Source organism: Solanum lycopersicum, chromosome 10, assembly GCF_036512215.1.
Source record: "Solanum lycopersicum chromosome 10, SLM_r2.1".
NCBI classification, from domain to species: Eukaryota; Viridiplantae; Streptophyta; class Magnoliopsida; order Solanales; family Solanaceae; genus Solanum; species Solanum lycopersicum.
In genome coordinates, this window is record NC_090809.1 from 48616423 (window position 1) to 48638486 (window position 22064).

At 36.1% G+C, this 22064-nt stretch overlaps 1 long non-coding RNA gene across 1 annotated transcript; it reads right to left on the reverse strand.

Moving 5' to 3' along the window:
* Window positions 1–8770: 8770 nt before the first annotated feature.
* LOC138339075 (uncharacterized) lies at window positions 8771–12183 on the reverse strand. Its single transcript, XR_011212107.1, has 2 exons — window positions 11285–12183; window positions 8771–11063 (listed from the first exon to the last, which is right to left on the reverse strand). It is a non-coding gene; the product is annotated as an uncharacterized lncRNA (long non-coding RNA).
* Window positions 12184–22064: the final 9881 nt, after the last annotated feature.

Consider the following 22064-nt stretch of genomic DNA (forward strand, 5'->3'; position numbering starts at 1 on the left):
AATCTGTCAAAAAAAAAAGAGTACAAGTTTGTATTTATCACTTGTGGACTACCTGCATATGTCAGATACTTAGAATAAGTCACAGTGATCCTTTTGTTGAATATTTTTGGTTTTGGAAACTGTGGGCACTATCGATTTCTCACAACTTGAATTTTGTTATATCAAAGAAGAACACGCTTCGATCTTACAATCTTGATTACACTGGTTGCTTGCTTCAACAACACTCTTTACTTGAGCACTCACTTTTGCATGCTCTTTTACTTTCTTAGTTTTTTTCTTCCTTGGTTTTCTTTCTTTCTTGGTTGGTTCCAACTCAAATGGACCACCTTTATTTATAGGTGGTGATGGAAGAATATAGAGAAATACATACTACTCTCTTCTAGAATATTCCTAAAAATATTTTTCTAGACCTATCTTTTCTAGAACATTTCTAGACTATTCTATCTACAATACACATTCTAGAGATCTTCCTCATTCCACAATTAGGGAATATTCTAGATTTTTCTTCACTTATATATCTTAAGTAATAATTAAGTTGGTGATGAATTCTTAACACTCCCCCTCAACACCAACTTAAATTTTTCTTTTCATCTGTTGTGAGCAATTCCTGGAACTTTGCAAGCGTCATCACGTCCATGACCTTTGAGGATCTCCTCCTTCGTCGGATAATTTTGATCCCTACTCTTTCAAGCTTCTTAGAAGGAAGTAGCCTCTTTGATGTTAACCACCTTGGTTAATGTTGCATCTATGTACTTGGTGTTTGTACGCTTCAGCCTTATAGACCTCCTTAGTTGCAATTGTGACTCTTGTTAGAGTTTTTCTTGCAACTCTTCTGGTGTTTCATAAGCTCCAGTTTGTCATAAGCTCTTTTTTTCCTTTTGTGAAGATACCTCCTGGTTAGATTCTAATCTTATTTCCTTGATCTACTTCGTTGAGCTTATCTTGCAGCTTTTGCTCAAGAGCTATTGAGTCTGGCAGGGAGACTTCTTTGGACCACCGAGATGACGCTTTATCAAATACCATATTTCTTGATACACATATCTGATTTGTAATAGGGTCACAACACTTCCATCTTTTTCTTTGTTCGTCATATCTAACAAAGATGCAACGAACAACATTTATATCAACTTGTTGCGGAGATGATCAGGCACGAACACATAGCACACACAACCAAAAACTCGAAAGTGACTAACGATAGGAATCATATTTTTAAGTTTTTCAAATGATGAAATGAATCTCAATCTTGCTTTCCGCAACCTGTTGGTTATGTGAGCAATAGTCTTCATGCATTCTTCCCAAAACCTTGCTGGTACATTCATACTATGCAACATACTCTTGCATATTTCGCCAAATGTCTATTTTTTCTTTCAGACACTCCAATTTGTTGTGGTGTATTTGGGTAAGTTATTGTATCCTTATTATCTTCTCTTTAAGATAATTATGAATTCTCATACGTGTACTCTCCCCGATTTGTCCGTACAGAGACATTTGATTTTTCTTCCAATATCATTCTCCACAGTATATTGGAACTCTTTAAACTTCTCAAATACTTCAAATCTATCTTTTAAGAAGTAAATCCATACTACCTTGAGAAGTCATTAATAAATGTTACCAAGTAACGGTAACCACTGATGGAGGACTGCTTCACTGATCCAAACACGTCTGAGTGTACTAGTTCCAATGGCTCCTTTGCTTGATAATTCGATTCTCCATAGGGAAGTTGATGTGCTTTCCTATAACGACAGCAAACACAAATAATGTCTCCTCTAATCTAAAGCTTGGGAAGACCTTTTAAGTTTGATTGTTGCATCATGACTTTTAGTTTGCTATAGCTCACGTGCCCAAGACTTGTATGCCATAGATCATCTGTTTCTTTACTCCTTGTTTTCTCAACATAAGTTGTCTCGCTGACATGACGTAAATTTATTGTAGTATTCTCCCTTCCATGATCGTTGTGCTTGTAACTTTTAAGTTTCAATATACATTTACGTCATTGCTGCAAACAAGATATAGTTTCCGAAATTTGTTAGTTGCGATACAGATAATAAGTTCTTCTTCATACCTGGAACATGGTAGACATTTTTAAGTTCCACAATTACTTGCAGTCACCACACCTCGACCACCTTTATATTGACTCATGTTAATAAGTTTTTTCTCATCACCAATTATGTAATTGGAATATCCTGAATCAAAGATCCAATCATGTAATCGACCAATTTCTTACTCACACTTGCAAGTGGAATCTCCTCTTTTTTAGTTAGAGTGACAGGTGACAATCTCCTCTTGTTGATCAGTTTTTTAAACTGCATAAGAGGTCTCAAAATCCCAAATTTCTTCTTAATATTTCTTATTTTGAGTAGAACTTGTTACATTACCTCTCGGTTGAAGGTATTAAATTGTTCTGGATTATTTATTTCACCATTATTGACATAGTGATGATATAAGTTATATTATATCGCTACAAGAAAAGGGTGAACTATACGAGATTTTTCTGGGGATAAGTATGAAAATTTGCAGAAAAATAAGTTTTCTACGGATTTCATACTAATCCCTGGGAAAATTCCCATTTAATTGACAATTTTCCATAAAATAACTTATATAACTTGTTCTCAACTAAACGACCTAGTTCAATTAGTGTGGTCTTGCCTTTATTGATTTGACTTCCTGGTACAATGTCTCCTTTGTAGTTAGATTTGTTGTACTCGAGTCGTGGTCTTTCTAAAACAACCTCTTTACTTTTACGAGTTAGTTGTTATGTCTACCTACATTCTACTCTCCCGAACTTAACTTGTGATGTTGTTGTCCTGTTGTTGTTTCTGGCGCAATGACTATTGGAAAGAGTTGATCTAGTTACTACATGAGTATGCATTGGAATTATGTGATAAGAGATTAAGAATCAATCGAAAATATCTTAATTTGCTCTTTTATGACCATAGTGATGATCCGATTATGCGATGAAGCAGCCTCCATGAAGAGGAGAAGACTAACGTGGATTCGCCTACTCAGGGACTTGTAGATGCTGACTATATAGTTCTCAATGTGTATATAGTTCTCAATGTGGTGAAAAGTAAAAAGAATCAGGGTATCCTGGAGGCAGGGGTGAAAAAAGAGGCAAACCTAGCACCAATTGTTGTGGAAAATTCCTTGAAGTCACCAGTGAAAAAGAACTTGATAAAACAAGTCGGGAATATCAAAGTAAGGTAAGAAAGGGAAAGAATTCTTATTACATGGCTGTTGAGTTTGAACCATCGGATGAACTAACTGGTGGTGCGTGGTACTCGGAAGGAAAATCTTGACAAGGAGTTCATCACAGTTCATAGAGACACTTGTTTAAAGGTCATAAAAATGCTGAAAGTTGCTACTGCAGAGGGAATCCACGATTTCTTGAAGAAAAGGGAAGTTGTTGAGCGTACAAGTCAGCAAATCGCGGAAATATTTAACTCTATGATTCTGGACAATGCTGTTATAGAGGTAAAGAGTACTGGATTGGGAGAATGTCATTCTATTCCTGTTGGATCAGTATGTTATCGAACTACAAGTGGAGTTGCTTTAGGGGCTGATCCAAAAACAATCGCGCCAATGGCTTCAATTCCATGTGGTGCTTGCTCTAGGATTAGTCAATGTACACCAAATGGAGATATATCCCCCACGAACGTTTGCAACATGCAATTTTGCATCTTCATTGACATGTCACTTTTATGGTGTGTTGTAATGACCCGGAATGTCATTTTTGGAAATTTTAAACTATTTTTCTTACGTTAGTTGATTAGTGGAAGGGTAATTGTAGATATCCGACTTAATCGATAGTTAATGGGCTAAAGTGATCAATTATTTAAGAACCTATATCACTTGACCTATACATATTAAAATAATTTAATAGAGTTTGTCACTTTAAATTTTATAATTATTATTATTCTTTAAAAAAAAAAAGAACTATCCTAAAAGAAGTGTGGTTGCCGCATCTGAAATGAAGAGGACGTCGATCTCCTGGTAAGTATTTTCTCAAGTGTGTGCTTGCATTCAATTAATTTATTTTATGATTGCGCATATGCAATGTAACCCAATTTTGTATTAATTGAGAAAGAAGGGTAAGTTTTTTTAAAGTTGACCGATCTGTACTGTTTTTTTGAAGTTTTGAAGGGGAGACAAGGTTTTAATAATGATAAGGAGAAGGGAATTGATTGATGAGTGAGGTTTAGTTAGCAGGTTAGTTGATGGTTACAGGATGACTAGGTTGATTGTAGCAAATTATTCTCGTAGCCTTCTCGTCAGTTAGCTTTGGTTTTAATTATTGCTATTTAATTATCACATTATGACTCAAGTTTGATATGTTGAGATATATAATTAAATATCATATGTATTATATCAAGAAAGTTATTATGGTTGTGGTGTTTGAAGAAATTATGACTTAACCCTAGACTTGAAATTTTAGAAAAATATGTGACTTGACATATTAATTGGCATCAAGATTAGGAGCTTGTTATATATTTGAGTGAGTATTTAAACTACGCTAAACCTATAGTAATGTAAGTGTTGTTAGTTTTGAAATCTTATTATGGATATTTACTTGAATAGATTGCAGTGATTTGGAAGCTCAACGAAAAAGGAAGACTCAATTCTCGGAGTGATTGTTTGGTTATTTGAGGCAAGTGGATTTCTAAACCCTTGTTAAGTTTATGGAATGCATGTATTTCTTTGTGGTATACGCTGGGAAGTAATGAGACTCGGTGATGAGTTGACTTTTCTACATTGATTAATTCTAATGATGAAAAAGGGGTAAAAAAGTTAATGTGATTAACTGTTTAAGTGTGATGTGTGGAGAAAGGTTTGAAGACCTCTTGAATAATTGTTAATGTGATATCATGTTTGTGTTATTGTAAATTGTGCAATGTTATGAAAATGGTCCTCTCCTCATTATTTGGATGAACATGTCATTTGCATTGTTATGAGACATGGTTGTGACAAGTGTTATGTGATATGAGAAAGAATAAGAGATTAAAAAGGATATACCATTTCGAGGGACGTATCGCGCACCGCGGTGGATACTATATTTTGAGGGATGTATCGCGCGCCGCGATGGTTACGGTTATCGAGGGTCGTATCGCAGCCGTGATGGATGCATTGACAGATATGTCCCCCATGGGCCCCGACTGAGAGACAACGGGCGTGTATCATTAAGTCAGACATGCATCATTATACTTGACATTGCATTCCATTGCATTACGCGTACTTATTATTAATGAACTTGATATTGTGTATTGCTAATCTTGTTAATGTCTTTCTGTGGAATTTGTGATTGATGAATACTGAGCTTATTGTTAAAAATATGTAATTTGTCAAAGTGTTGTTGTTAAGATATGTGTTATGTAAACTGTGAATTGTTAAATTGGACTGGTTTTATGCAGGCTGTAGTTATGAAGGTTGGGTTGGGATGTAAGGAGTACCCGTATTCGATCCACTTAACTCGTGTTTAAAGGTTTACTTGTTGAGTACCGTGTGATTTGTTACTCACCCATTGCTTCCACAAATTTTTTTGTAGGTTACTATCCCGGACCTTTGTGATATATTATCTTCTCTTCCAAGGTTTCTTGGAGATTTATGACGTCTCAGCATACTTTCTTACTCCTGTTTATGATTATGTTCTACTCTAGAAACAATGTCATATGATACTTATATTTTCTTTTGATTCAATTGTAATACTTTAGAGGCTTGTGCACGTGACAATCAGATTTTTGGGGGTATTTTTGAGCTTATTATAAGATTTCCGCATTTTAGTGTAATGGTTTTGAGTTTTAAGCCGACTTGTCTTGGTGGAATAAGACGAGTGCCATCACGTCCATTTTTGGATCGTGACATGTGTCACCTTGTTTGGATTTTTGTTACCCGTTTCATTGTGTTGCGAAGATCTATATTAGTTTAAGCATATAGTTTACTTAAACTTGTTTCATATTGTTATAGTTATCATTATATAATATGAAACTGTCTAATTTTATATAAGGACTAATATGGTGTGATCGTGTTATCTTATTTTTATTTTCTTCAGTATTTTTTTATTTATTATCTAATAATCATATTTTTTTCAGTTATTATCGTTCAAATTATTTATATCTAACATCATATGACGGCCTAATATGATGCAATCTATTCGAACATTATATTTATCATAACAAAATAATAAGATGCAACACAAATCACAATACATCTCGAAACAACCATCCAAACAAAAAAACCCGGACATCCAAAACAATCTTATAGAATAAAAATGTGACTTGACTACCATTGGATTATCTCAAATATTAAATTGAAAGGCAGAAAATAACCCATTAAGAAGGAACTGAGGAAATACAGAAAAAAGGGTGCATTAAAAAAGTACAAGGACAATAGTATGACTCTTTTCCAGAGATATATTAATCACAAACATAGAATTTTATAAGTAAAATTATAAATGGATTCCATAAAAAGCAATGACTACTAGATTTTACTGGTAAAATTGCACATGTTTTCAAAATTGTACCATTTTTTGAGACATGAGGAAAAAGGAAAAAAGGTAAAAAAAAAAAATCATAATATATATTTAGAACATTTTACACTTCTAAAATTAGATTGAATTATAAACATCGAATCAAGAAAAATGTGATGTGAATAAATCAATTAGTTAAACAACATTATAAAAATTAATTTTGCTATTATATATTGTATACTAATTAATTCGAGCGCAATTGTCGAAAAATCATACTCGTTTCAGGTATACAAGCTTAAAATAAATTAATTTTTTAATATAAATATCATGAATGTAGAAATCAATTGATAATTTAGCTTTTCACTCCACATTTTTTATTAACACATATACAATGTTCGAATTAAAGTTACAAGGTCCATCTAAACTTAGTAATTTTGACTCAGACGATGTATATGAGGCGAAACTAAGATTTGAAATTTTTAGCGCACCAATATTAAGTTAAAAAAGATGCTCCACTTGAGATAGAACCTTGGTCGCGTGGACAGATCTTTCAGCTTGTACCAGCGGTCCAAAGCACCATTCCATGCTTTCTACAGGGGCATTGCTAATAATATTTAGTTTATGTCAGATTATAAAGATTTATATATCTATTAGTATTTACTACTGCTTACTCAATCTCCATAATAAGAATTAATTGTCTCAATCATGAAATCAGTATTAACCAACGCTTGCTCCATCTCCATAATCCTCTTTATGGTGTTTTCCTCCAACACTTGCATTTCCTGGTGAACTTTGTCAGCATCTTTTTTTTTTTGCCTCAACATTTTAAGTTCAGCCTAGTCCTTGCAAAGCCTCCAAGTAGTCTGCATTACCTTCTCATTTGACCAATCAAAACACCCTTTGGGATCTTTGTACATTCTCTTCAAATGGCAAATTAACAACAATATAGCTTCATCTCTCCTATTTTGAAGGATATATTTCCCCAGAGACTCATCCTAATAGTCTGGCACCATAGAAGAAATAGTTGTGTTGCTTGGGCCTTTATGCTAGACTTAAGCTCCATGGACGACGAGGATTGAAAAGTAGAGCTGTAGAAGAAGACAGAGTGTGTGTTATTAACATAACTTATTTTTACTTTTGAGTTGACATGTATAAAATTGTTATAGGTAGCTAAAAAAATTTGTTGTCTGAATTTATTTTAGTAGAGACAAAAGACTTTACTCTCAGAGTCCTTCCAATGTTTACATAGACAATTCCAAACAAATTCAAATAAGCCATTAATGTACTATTAAAAACAAAAGTAATAGTATTTTCACCGTTACAACTTAGAATATGAAGTATTCCTTGCTTAATTGCCCTACATATCAAGTTTGAAACTTAGTTAATCATCGAGCACCAGTACTAATATAAAACAGGCCTGCAACAACAAATTTATTCACAACAATTAAGAAACCGTTATTATAGAGTGTCTATTGCAACAATGTGAACTGTGCCAAAAGATTTGGGTGCTTTGGATAGAGCTAAGTAATAAATTTGTTGCCACTCTGTGAAAACCGTTGGAATAGACTTACATATTGCAACAGTAAGTAGAACCATTGCAATAAAGTCATCTATGGAAACATTTAACACGAAATATTTTTTTATTGGAACGGTTATTAAATTGCTCCATGGTTTCCCTCTCTTATTTTGGTTAGATACTCCAAAAACATTTCAATATTCTACTTTATTTTTAATAAATTTCCTAAGTATAATTTATTTCATTCTATTAGATATAGATACAAACAAGGCAAACATTTTCTTAATTCATTTCTCATCTCTTCAACAAGCAAAACAAAAAGCGTTGTCACTCATCAGCTCACTAACCTAATTTTTCATCCGTTTTTGGGAAGCTTGTGAAGTTTTGCAGTGGTATGTGTTTTATTCGGAAAAAGAAAAATATTTTATTTGTTTAGAGTCGCCACTTGATTTTTAATGAAAAATCAAGAAAACTCAGTTTTTCAACAGATTAAAACAGGAAAAAAACTTAAAAAGGGTTCGGGGATTCTTGTTTATATTTTAGCAAGGTGTTTAAGGAACCTAAAATATCCGTTAATAGGATTTTGCAACAACTAACTTGTTTGACTAAAATGTCTAACTTTATTTTGAGAAAGAAAATTATTTAGAGTTTCTTTCGAAATGAAGTATTAAGTTTATCATCTAAGTGAATTTGTAAAATTTATTTTTAAGTTAATTACTTGATTGGATTGAGTCGTTGAAACCAAGTGGCGCCTTGCGGGGATTCGAACTTTTAACCCTAAAACTAACGGGAGATATTTAGCAAATAGTTATATATGAGAGAGAGAGAGAGAGAGAGAGAGATTTGGTCCGAATCCAATTTCTGTCCGCCTGGACAGAAATTGAAAGACAAGGGCTTAGCCCCAAAAAAAAATAATATAAAAATTAGAAACAAAATAAACTTGGGCCTTTATATTGCCCAATCTCTTCAACTCTTCCAATTTGCTTCGAATGCTTCAACTTTGAAATCTACACGTCGATTTTTAATGGTCGATTGACTTGATGAAGGGAATTTTGAACCTTTATGACTCTTTCATAATACAAAAGGAAAGTGATAGGAGTTTACGGAGAACTCGGGTAGATTTGACATGCAAGAAAACAAGCATGAATTAGTACCCAAATAACAATATCTCAAACTATAGCTAAATAAATTCTTAAAACCCTCATGTAATTGAAATGATTCTGAAAGTAAGCTACGCTAATCAATAGTCTAAGTGGCTTGATGAAATGAACTGAAACAGATAAAAACATAAATCCATTATACAAAACATGCTCCTTCGAATGCAATTTCCCAAACAAACAAACATAATATGCTAAAATCTAATCCAATAGTTCACTTAAATTAAGATACCGACGAGTTAGCATATTAAGACATGGTCATCCAAGCACTTGAATTCTTTTTCTAAATAGAATGCAAGGACCAATCAGAAGAAAACAAAATAACAAAGAAAACTTAAGTTGCTAGCTAAACTTACTAGCAATAACTAATTTTGAATTACAAATGTGACAAAAAGGGAGGAAACAGGACTGAAAAATGGAGCAAAAACAAAGGATATGCAAATTAATGAAACAGCAACCTCAGTGCTAATTTAACTCCCTCTTTTAGAACAAAGTCACCCTCCATATTTTCTCAAGAAGTTACAAACAGCAAGCTTGAATATTCGACACGATAGCCAGGCAAAATTTCCAAAATAAGAGCCATAGAGAACCCAAGACGAATAATATCGAGGTATAAGATGCGGCATGAAATGAATAGCAACATGATATTAAGGAAATTTCGAGCTACCAATGCCATCTTAAGCAAATTATACGATAAAAAAACCAAAGGAAAAAAGAAAGAAAGAAATAAAATATGGAACAAACTTGATAGGAGAAAGATGCATTTCATTTTTTCTTGTTAAGAGATTTTTAAGAAAAAGAAACTAAGTCTAACAACAGATCTATAACATTAAGGGGTCGTTTGGTAGAGTGTATAAGAATAATGCAAAATAGGGTGCATTAGTAATGCTTGCATTAGTAGTACTTGCATTATTAATACTTGCATTAGTTATGCAAGCATTATTTCTTATACATTGTTTGGTTTGATGTATAAGAAATAACAGATCTTGCATAATTTCTATTTGAAAATATATGTTTACAAAAATACCGTTCACACTTTTTTTTATTTTTACACTTTCTTGCAAGTTGCAACAAAGTCATTTATTAAAGCATCATCAACTCCTCCTCCTCCTCCTCTTCTTCTTCTTTCTTTTTTTTTTCACAAATAATATTAAATAGTTATACTATTTGGGTCAAAATACTTTTGTGAAAAGTTGGAAATTTTTTTTTTATCAAATTTATCGCCACAATAGTAATTTTTCTTATTAAATTATGTTGAAATTAGATTATAATTTTTACAAAAATTATATTTAAGAGGATATAAAGTCTATTAAAACACCAACAAATTAAAAGACAAACAAAGAAAATTAAAAGAAAAGAAAATGTTAGGAAATGTTTCAAAAAGGCTTTGATGGTAGTTTTGTAATTATTTAATCTAATGCAAGTTTTAAATATAATGCATTGCATAATATTTTTAGAAAAAAAATTATTCGAAAAAAATACCCTCCACAAATATGGTGGAAAGGATATTAAAATTTTTTTTAAGGGCAATTGTGTCTTTTATAATGTTAATGCATGCATTAGAATCCATTGGATTTCTAATGTATAGAAATAGATGGTATTAGTAATACACTCTTTAATATACAATAGAGTGTATTACTAATATAAGTATTAGTTATGCATAGATCAAAAAAGTGTACCAAACAAGGTACTACTAATACATCAAGCTAATACATGCATTATTTTCTCTAATACACTCTACCAAACAACTAATCTGTGTATTACTAATACAAGTATTAGTTATACTATGATTAAAAAAGTGTACCAAACAAGGTACTACTATTACATCAAGCTAATACATGCATTATTTTCTCTAATACACTCTACCAAACAACTAAAGGTATTCATGATATCAAAAAAGAAACAACCAAGTGTTGACCTCCGAACACGCCTGCAAAAGAAAACCGAATATGCAGAGCATTCAAAACATTCAACATAGGAAGCAAATCTCGAACTAATTCCGAGCACAACAGAAAAATAATTGCTTAGCATTAGAAAGAGTAACGCTGGTATTTAGCTTACATGACATAAAAGATACAGACATCCATCAATACACATAAAAGTCGAGAAGAAAGAGATGAAACTAAATGAGGTAAAAGACGAGATTATCACCTTCTCCTGGGCAGCGAACGGAGACAGTACCGAGCTGAATAAACATGATCTATCACCACCAAGATGTGATCCCTAGAACTCCAAAGCGTAGCTAGGAACGATGAGAATAAGGACTAAACAGAAATCTTGATTCCCAGAAGCTATTCTAAATGCTTTTATATGATAGTATATCTAGAAATTTCAGTGTATGTTTTGTCCTTAAAAGGTTAGTCGATTCCTTTATTTTTCCAACTTTTCCCCCCAAACTTTGTGTAAGTCTTAATATTTTTCACAAAAAAAATCCTCCCACATTGAAGGAAAAAGAGAATATTTACAGTTTGAAATTCGGGCAAGAGCTTGGGGGAGGGGGGGACTGGGTACCGGGTAAGAATTCAGGGGTAAAACCGAAAATCCCCTTCGATTTTAAAATTCGAAAATCCTCTCTAAGGTACATGGCAGAAATTGGGTCTTATACCAAGAGAATGTCCAAGTTCCATAGGATCTTGACGAAGCAGCAGCATGGACGGCTCCGATTCTTCAGGCTTGTCCTCAAGTTGTTGCATGTCATTATCCCATAGCCATATGGACAAACAGACGCAGCTGCAAGGAAAATTCTTGCAGGCGAAAAGCTGCATATTGCTGTTGGTCGCCGAGAGTGGATCCATGTGCGCTGCTCTATTAACGTTTGAGAACATTGGAACCGTTTTGCACGCATTACACCGCTGAAGTTTGTCGTTGTCAGTCATCATCCTATCACTCTTGCAATTGTTCACGCTACTGGGTCTAAGGGGTAAGCGGTTGGGTTGGGTTAAGGGAATATAAGAGCTAAAAAAAATGAGGAAAGGATTTGGGGCAATTTCGGTGGGCTGCTGCGAAAATGGGTCTGGGAGTAAAATAGTCAATTTGAATTGGAATGTTGGGCTGCTACTGCCCATTTGAAAGGTTGGGGAAAATTATAAGTATAACATACATAAATATCATAGTGTAAAATCTAAATTATATTATATCCCTATTATTTTTATAATTACATAAATCTCATATTTTTTAGACATTTCAGATACATAATTAAGGCTCTGGATACATTATTGCTGATACATTATGTATCAATCTGTTGCACTTATTAAGGAAAAAAAGCTGTAAAATCAATTTAAAATCTCATAGTATCCATTTGTTCCACAAATTAAGGGGAAAACTGAAAATTAAATTAAGATCCACAAATTATGTTATTCCATTCAAAATTATTATCAAAAATTCAAAATCCTATATTGTAACAACCCAAAAAAATCAAAAAATTAAATTTCTTCTTCTTGTTCATCATTCTCTCTGTTTCATAAAAGAATATATCGATTTTGATAAAAGAATTGTTGTTGTACAAACTATTTCTTTTGTAAATCTTCATGTTCATCGAATATATTTTCGATTTTGATTCAAGATTATCGAAAATTTTGAGATTCTAAATTCTTATCCAGTCATTGAAGATCCTTTCCATTTTGATTCAAAATTGATAATAATTTTGAATTTCAAAATTATTCTCCTAGTTCGTTGAAGATTCTTTCAATTTTGATTACAAATTATCAAAATTTTTGAGAAGACACACCATGAAGATCCTTTCAATATAAATTGATAAGTGTTGTATTTCTACTAGGTACACTTAATAAGAAAGTGTTGCCCATAAAATTTTAGGTTTGAGATCAATATAATATTATTTGACAATTGTTATGTTACACATACATTTAGTATAAATTCAAATTTATGTATCATAACTAAAAAATTAGTGCATGATATATATTATTATTTATGTATGTTCTTTTGTTTGAGATCATGACGATCCTTTCGATTGAATTGATAAATATTATATTTCTACTAGATACATTAAATAAGTGTCGCCCATAAGATTTTAAGTTTGAGATTGATAGATTATTGTTTGATAATTGTTATGTATAAGATACATCTAGTATAAATTTGAATTTACGTATCATAACTAAAAAAATAGTGTTTGATACATTATTATTTATGTCTGTTATTTTATTTGAGAAATACAACACTTTCAATTTTTTAAAAAATACATTATAGTAATTGTTTGAGATCATACATTATTGTTTGGTAATTGTTATGTATCAGATACATTTTAGTATAAATTTGAATTTACGTATCATAACTAAAATAAGCGCTGATACATTAATCGTTAAGTAAGAAACATTACATTTTATACATGATACATTAATCTGATGCGTGAGATACATTATCTGATGCGTTGATACATTAATTTAATGCGCAAAAATGAGGGATTTTGAAAATTTATAAAACAATAGATTTAAAGCTCGAGCATGTGTCCTTCACAAATGTATCACGAATATAATTTGATATTGTGTACGAAAAGATATTCTTATAAATTTGAATAATCGTAGAAGATACATAGCAACACTTGATACATGAACAAATGATATATTTGGTAGAGACTACTTCTTTTCATTTCATAATGTAGTTTCAACAGCAAAAGAGGATCTCCTAAAACTGATTTTTTTGCAGGAAACAATATGAATACATTATATCTTTTACATTTCCCTTATGCATATTGTGAAGGTGAAAATGGAGGAAAATCCGATAATTCTTACGAAAAAATTATGAAGCGAACACTTGAGTTGTTTTGAAAAAAATCGTGGAGAGATATTACTGAAAATAGAGAGAATTAAATCTGAAAAATAATAAATAAAGGAAGTAAAGATTGAGGGAGTGAAAATAGAAAGAGATAGAGTGAGTAAAAATAGGAAGAGGTTGAGGGAGTGAAATAAGGAGTAAAAATAGAAAGAAAAACGTGTATAACTTTATGTATCTAGAACAATGGATTTGAAAGGAAAAAGAGGGAATTTTGAAATATTTTTAAATGATAGGGAATAATAGAAATTATGGAAAATAAAGATGTGTATATAGGTAATTTATCCTTTTAATTAACCAAAAAAAAAATCGGTTAAAACATATACAAGATGAATCAACATAAATTAATTAATGAGCACTTAAAAAGTCTACGAAATTTAAAATAATGAACTTAATTTTAAATTGGTTAGCTGAAAGATATAAATCATTATATAATTAAACTAACCAATCATTATTCAATTAAGACAAAATATTTTTTGAGGCGATTTTTGGATAATCATAAAATATATACAAAATTAAGTGAATCAATGCATTTTACTTAAGAAAAGGAAAAACCGATAAAATTAATTTAAAATGACTCGCCAAAACTTCAACTTCATAAAATCTAACTATTTCAAATCATTGAGAATTCAGAAGCTTGTTAATTAATTCCTATCGAGGAGGGTCAAAATTAGGTGTCGACAACTGTCCCTCATTTTACTCCGATTAATGCAAGAAATTCGAGGAAAATGAAGTTGACCAAACCAATTTTGGCCGACCACATATTCATCTTTAGGGAAGGGATTTGGTACGGACATGAGTAATTATAGTCGAACCCCGGAAATAGGTCTCCTACATATCTCAGGCTATATGAAAATTCAGGTCACTTGTAGTTCAATAGGCTTGATTTGACATACAATTTGAACGAATTCACCCCGATACCGAATTATGATGGACCAAAATGCTCGATAATAATATTTAAGAGAGAGTGTCGGAGTACAGCAAAGTTTACAACATTAAGACCGCCTACACATCCTTAAACCTCTAGGAATAATGTTTTTCGTAGTTTGACTTGATCAGTAGAAAAAGAAATTGATTATGTTAGATAACCTTTGGTTCTAGTTTAGTGACAAATTAAGCCGAGTAAGAAAAGGAGGCTCTGTAACCTCTTAGCCTTGAATGTGGTATGCTTCACACCCATAATTAAGCACTTACACAGACATAATTTTCAAAACTCTTAGTGCACTGTCACTCACATTGGAACTTGCTTCCGGCAGATGCCAAAATTTTAGTATGCGAAACTGAAATCTACAAACCAAAAGGAAAACCCACATGCTTTCTGATAGGGGTGTGGTTTGATTGTGGTGGAAGTCACTCATCTAGTCGCGACCTAAGAGTTTGACACTCCTCTCTTGACTATATCTCAGTTCGTTGCTAAGAAAAGCTTCCATGTTGTACTACATCCTTTTTGATGTCATCTGCACATGTGACTTTTTTTTTGAGAATTCATCCTTTCGGATTCTCTAAAAAAGATTGATATGAACTCATTCGCTTTAAAATGTCATGCTCCTGGCAGATAATGTCTTTTACCATGTTCACACTTAGTTTCTCTCCTTTTACATTTGAAGTCAACTAGATCGGTTTAACGTAAAACAAATAAAGCTTATGTCTTATGTTAACAGTATAATCTTCAATGTACTCTTTATATGATATTAAAATGAATAAAAGCTAATGCAATATAAATATTTCTCTTGATGTTCATACTTCACTCAATGAATTACATATGTTCATACTTCATTTGGTTAGGGCATGTTGGGACTTATCCCAATGATTGGCATGCCTTTGGCTATGGATTCATTGAATTACCTTAGATGTTCTTATATTGTCATTTCAATACTTTGGCTATTTATGATTGCCACAAAATTAGTATTGGCCTAGAAAATTTGAAAACTGACTTCATAGACAATTTATTGGCACAAACCAAAGGTACACTCATTCATGTTTAGTTTGGTATACTGATATACCGTAGTTTCACGGTATAATTAATACTTTTTCCTTAAGTTTAGTGTGTTCGAAAGCCCTTTTTGTGCTAATTTTGATATAAGTTTCTCTTTGTTTTGCAGGAAATCTGTCCAAAGCTGAATGCGGAGATTTTGAGCGAAAAATGCAGAAGAGACCACCTACGGAACTTATGACGGTCCGTCGTGCCTGTGACGGTCCGTAGGTGGCAGCGTAGAGAAGCTGCTGAAGGAATATGGGGAAGTCTGACCAAGTGTGGGATTACAAAGCTTGTGATGGTCCGTCATGGCTATGACGGTCCGTCCTGCAGGTTCGTCGTGAAGATCAGAGAAGTGATCGCAGTACCCAGATTCCAAGAGTTGAAGCATTTTGAAATGAGACCCTCGACAGACCGTTGTGTTTATGACGGTCCGTCACAGTTGCCGTCGAGGGGAATGAAGAAAGCAGCAGAAGAATTGCATCAAGTATGGGACGACAGAGTCCACGACGGTCCGTCATGACCACGATGGTCCGTCGCGTGGTCCGTCGATCCAGCCGCGTTTTGGCAGATTTCCAATAATTAGAATCCTTGTTTAATTAGGTTTTCATTTTTTTATAAATAGTTCGAAAAACCTTGTTTTTGAGGTTAGACTCGGTGATATTAAACATTATATTGTGAGACTTTGTGTTTTGAGTGTTTGATTGTTAGAGATTCTTACAAGTGATTTTTGGTGATTAATCAAGCAAATTTTTGGACTTTATTCTTTCTCATTGAAGTAAGTACATGAATTCTTGTTTACCATATTTGAATATTGTGTTTATGGCTATGAGGAACTAAACTCCATAACTAGGGTTGTGGGAACCATAGGCAAATAATGAGATAAAACCTATCTAAAATAACAATTCTAGAATCGTGTCTTGCATGTATTAATAATTCTTTCGCTTAGAAGTCTTTTTAACGGATGATCAACGTTAGATTTCGCCTTAATGCTACTTGCTGGACCAAGGAGGTAGATAATAAGAAAAGAATTATTAACATAGATTTAGTGTATACTATCTAATAGGCTAGTATTGATTGATACGAGGTAATAACTTAGTCAAATATCGAATGCGATGCTTAATATGAGGTAAGGATAAGGGTTAGGAAAGCAACACACGTAGCCGGACCAAGGTGCGGAGTGAGATTTTCTATATGCCGGACCAAGGATTTAGAAATACATAACTTATCACTTTGCATGCAAGATACTAGGAAAGAATTGTTATAGTTAGAATTATCAAGTTATGAACCTGTGGGGAACACGTAAACCCTAGTTACTTTGATTACTTGATTAAAACTCAACATTGAAAGCTGTTAGGTGTCTCTTTCAAGTTCGTTAGTTATTTTTGCTCATTAGGAAATACAAACCCCCCTTTTATGCTTTTACTTTCTAAGGAAGTCATCAACCGAACAATAGTAATAACAAGTTGAAGTTAAGTCTAGACTATTTTCCTCGTGGGAACGATCCCAACCTCACTAAATCTGGCACTTGTTGGGAGGCAACCCAATACTTATCGTCTTTTTAATAATGGTAGAATTTTTTTCTATAAATGGGTTTTGAATTTGCAGGCACATCACAAGGAAATTCTGCAGAAAACTACTCCGCAGTAGCCACTGACGGATACAACAACGGACCGTTGCGACTGAAATGGACCATCGTATGCATCCGTCACACCAGGTACGTATTTCTGTCATTTTTGAAATTAGGGCACACATGACGGAACCCACGACGGGGCGTCGCATGTGCGATGGACCGTCGTCGGGGAACCGTCGCGTGATTAATGAAATTAACCCGACCCGACCCGGCTGGACCCCTTTTCAAAATTTGACCGTTTATACTCCCCACCCCTCCATATTCCACCCCATTACTTCCAAATTCCTCTCATATCCCCTCTCTTTTCCACTTCCACACTTCCCCCACTGATCATTACTCCCACAATCTCCCCAAACCTTATCACTATCATCTACTTGTCGGTGCTGCTGCTTTTGGTATCTACCTTGCCACCTAAATCATTCCCCACTTGTGTTTTCTCCATTTCCAAGGTATGTGTCTCTAAATTTATACTCATTTCTCTTGTATTTTTGTTTATTAGTTAGTATTACATTCGTTCTTAGTCGTATCTTGTTTCCTTTATATGATTATGTCTAGACCTAGGCTCTAAATTTTTGAATTTGCCATGTTAATAACTCTAGACATAGGTGATTTCACATTAATAGTTTCCTAGGTAGTTGGGATAGACACATATAGGTCCACAACACTAAAAGACCATGTGGGTTCATTGGGGTTGCTTAGGGTTCCAACAGTTCTATTTCTGATATTCAGAACGAGACCCCGATGACGGTCCGTCGTATACACGACGGACCGTCGTATACACGACGGACCGTCGTAGGGTCCGTCGCATAAGCCCTAGCACCCTCCCCAACGACGCCTGTGACGGACCGTTGTCTTCACGACGGTCCGTCCTGCACACCGTCATGATGGTCAGAGACCCTCTGAAAAGGGTCTCCAAAAATTTTCCAAGTGTCCTACGACAGACACTTACGATGGACCGTCACACCCACGACGGTCCGTCCTGCTTGACCGTCATGATAGTCAGAGACCCCTCCTTCAGGGTTCCTTATATATACATATACCATGTATAACACGACGGACCTCATGACGGTCCGTCCTAGTCACGACGAGCCGTCATAGGTTCCGTCGTGTGATACAGTTTCAATATTACTAACACATTATTTTCAATGTTTAATGTCATATGAGCTTGCGTGTTTTGATTGCCACTACTCATACTAATATTGACCCTTTACAGGTATTATCGACTATGACACCCAAGCAAGACCGCACTTATGAACGCGGGTGATCTAAGTCTATCGCCCCGTCTACCCGCATGGTTATCGGCTCTGATGATGAGCGGGACCCTGAATACATGCCCCCAGGCACCTCCGCCCCTTCCCGTGCTACACGTTCCCCTAGAGCCACACCCAAGACGGTGGCGTCCGGCGTAGTCACTGCCTCCCAGTCTGATGAGGAGCACATACTGACCGGCACACCCTCTGGGTCGTCCACAAACGAGGAAGGAGCGTCTGGCTCCTTAGGAGTATCCTGGTCCGAGGAAGCTTCAGGATCTGCTGAGATTCCCGCACCCGCCACTGCTGCAGCGTCGGCCTCGTCTGATGAGGCTGACAGTTCAGACTCTACATCCGGCGCACCAGCCCAGGTCCCCACCCCAACCTCTGACCAGCCAAACCGGTGGTGCGTTGAAGACCAGTTTCAAGTTTACTCCGATGCGAAGTTCTTGACCGATAAAGGAGTAATGACTCGAACACTCACCCTGGAGTGGTGGGTACTTACAGGGAGTCTCCCCTCGAAGCCGGAGATCCACAACATATTCACCAGGCATCGCTTAGAGTGGACAGCCAGTCCATTGGGACGATACAGCAAGGAGATGGTCCGAGAGTTCTACGCGTCCTACGTAGTGACTCTCCAATCACAGATCGACAGGCGGGCTACTCCCGCTAAACAGGCCCCATTGAAGCAGGTTCTAGTCCGGGGCGTGCAGGTTGACATTTCCTTGCCCGCCATCCGCCAGTTCCTATACGGCGAGAGTGCGGATGCTACTAGGACCCCCATCACTGCCGAGTTTGACTACCGCTGTCAGATAGTGAAGGATGGACAGTTCCTGCGAGAGCCAGCACTGAGGGAGACCACCAAGCGGTGGATGGCCCTGCACTTATCAGTCGACGGAGAGGGTGCCGATTGGGTCACCGAGCCGAAGGGGGCCATCAAGAAGGCCAACCTCACGTTCGTCGCCAAGTTCTTGTGGCTGCTCGTGCGTCACTGCCTTTCCCCCACAGCTGCTGATAACATAGTCACCTGGGATCGAGCAGTGCTGATGGCGGCGATGATAGCCGGCTTCGAGGTGGACTATGCATTGCTTCTCCAGGCAGTCATGCACGAGAGGGCATTCAAGGTCACTACCACCTACCCCTTTCCGTGCATGATCTTTGCCCTTTGCAGGTCTGCAGGTGTGCCCATATGGCACATAGATCAGTTGAGGACCCCGCCGGGTACCGTTGACGTCGGCCTCATCAGAGACGAGGCCAATGAGTTGGCCCCACGTCGAGGGCCCCGTCCAGAGTTGCCACCACTATCTGATGATCTTGCGGATACGGTGGCCTAGACCTGCACAGCTACACAGGCATCCACGGACACTACCCCGGTCGAGTCTATCCCGGGTAGTAGCACAGCCCCTCTACCGACACCGGCCCCGCTTGCTCGAGTCCAAAAACTGGAGGCACAAATGGCCACTCTTATGCATCATATCCAGCCATGGTTGTAAAAGTCTATTGCTGAGTCTGACGCGCGTATGGAGAGGCAGATTCAGTGGAAGATTGCTGAGGTTACCCAGCGCCTAGATGCCTTTGAATTGAGAGTATTAGCTCGACCAGCCCCTCCGGTAGATGTGTCGACTCTTCAGGCTGCAGTCGAGAGTCTTCGTGCAGACATCGACACGATCCTAGGGGCAAGAGTGCCGAAGTCTGTCAAGCCTGCTGAGGATACTGTATTGGCGGCCCTGTTTCATACTCCAGACATTCCCCCATCTTCCCCTTGAGAGAGTGCCAAGAGGCGTAGGGGTTGATCAGAGGATGAGGCGCGAGAAAGGAAGAAAGAGCGTCGAGAGATGGAGGCCGCGAGGAGAGCCTCACTTGCTGAGGCGGAGGCACACCAGATCAGAGCATCGTAGATAGCGGCTGGGGCGTCTAGCTCCCACACTGTAGAGACAGCAGGAGGCACTACTGAGGGTGCGGTTGTTGCTGAGGACATCACTGAGGGTGTCCAGATTGCAGAGGATGTGGGTTCTGGGAAACCAAACCCACCAGCTTATTGATCGACGGCGCTATGCGCCACAGGTTTGCTTCACCTACCCCTCTAATCTTTAGATTTTTTTATGCATTGGGGACAATTGCATGCTTTTTTGTTGGGGGTGGGGTAAATGGAAAGTGAGTGTTATGGTGAAGTCTGAGTAGCCCAACTCACTATCCTCTTTTGGGGTTTTCTTGCCTGTGTTCTTTTTCCCCAAAAGACTGATTAATTTTTCTGTTGAACTGGCACATTATATCTTTTGTACATAGTTTAACTCTGAAGCATGATGGCTAAAATGATATCCCGATAAAACTGGAAAAGGTTGCATGAAAAGGCGTAGTAACTGATAATTGTGTGGATCTAAACATGAAATAGAGTTACACCATTGCACTACCCTAAATCTTCAAGTCGAACTAGGTGTCTGATAATCTGGTATAGTGATGAGATGTCAAGTAAGTGTGAGGAAAGTTGAATAGTCCACTACTAATACTGAGCTAGAACTTGCCTGGTTAGTCCTGCTAAAAGTAAGCTGTAATAGACAATTAGGAAAGGATCATAGGACCTTATTCAATATAGCCCATTTCTATCCTAAATAAAAGAAACCAAATGAAAGTTATCCTTCTTTGATCCAAATAATTTGAACTTAAAATTAGACCTTTCTTTTTCATCCCAACTGATCTTTTCTGGGAACAATATGTTGGCCCTGGTCCCTCCTTGGACATGTGCACCTCAGCTTATGCCAAAACCATAAGTTGAGGGTGGCTAATGTATAAACAACCTTCGTTATGGCCCTGACCCGACTTTGGGTATTGTGTACCTTGACTCATGGCAAAGCCATGAGTTGAGGGTGGCTGTTTTGAGGAATGATGCTCTGGAAAGTGGGGTTGAAAGAACAAAGAGAGAGAAAGAACAAAAGTAAAGTGACTCAAGAACTCTTTAAAAAAAAAAGAGAAATATTCAAGAATTACAAACGAGAAAACAAAAGAGTTACTTACACAAATGAAGAAAGAAGGAAAACAGCAAGGTGAAAGAATAGGAGAAACTGGGCGAGATAAAGTGATAGAAAGTGGAAGGTTTAGCCGATATGTCAAGGAGGTCAAAAATTCACTAAAGTATACCTAAATATACCCTACATGACTCTGAGCCTACGTTACAAGCTAAAAAAGTCCTATCGTGATCCTAAGGGTTGTATAGCGAACTTAAGGCAGTGAAAATAAGGGCAAGCTTATGGAAATAGGTATGAATGAGTGTTACTTTGTTCTGAGAGCGAG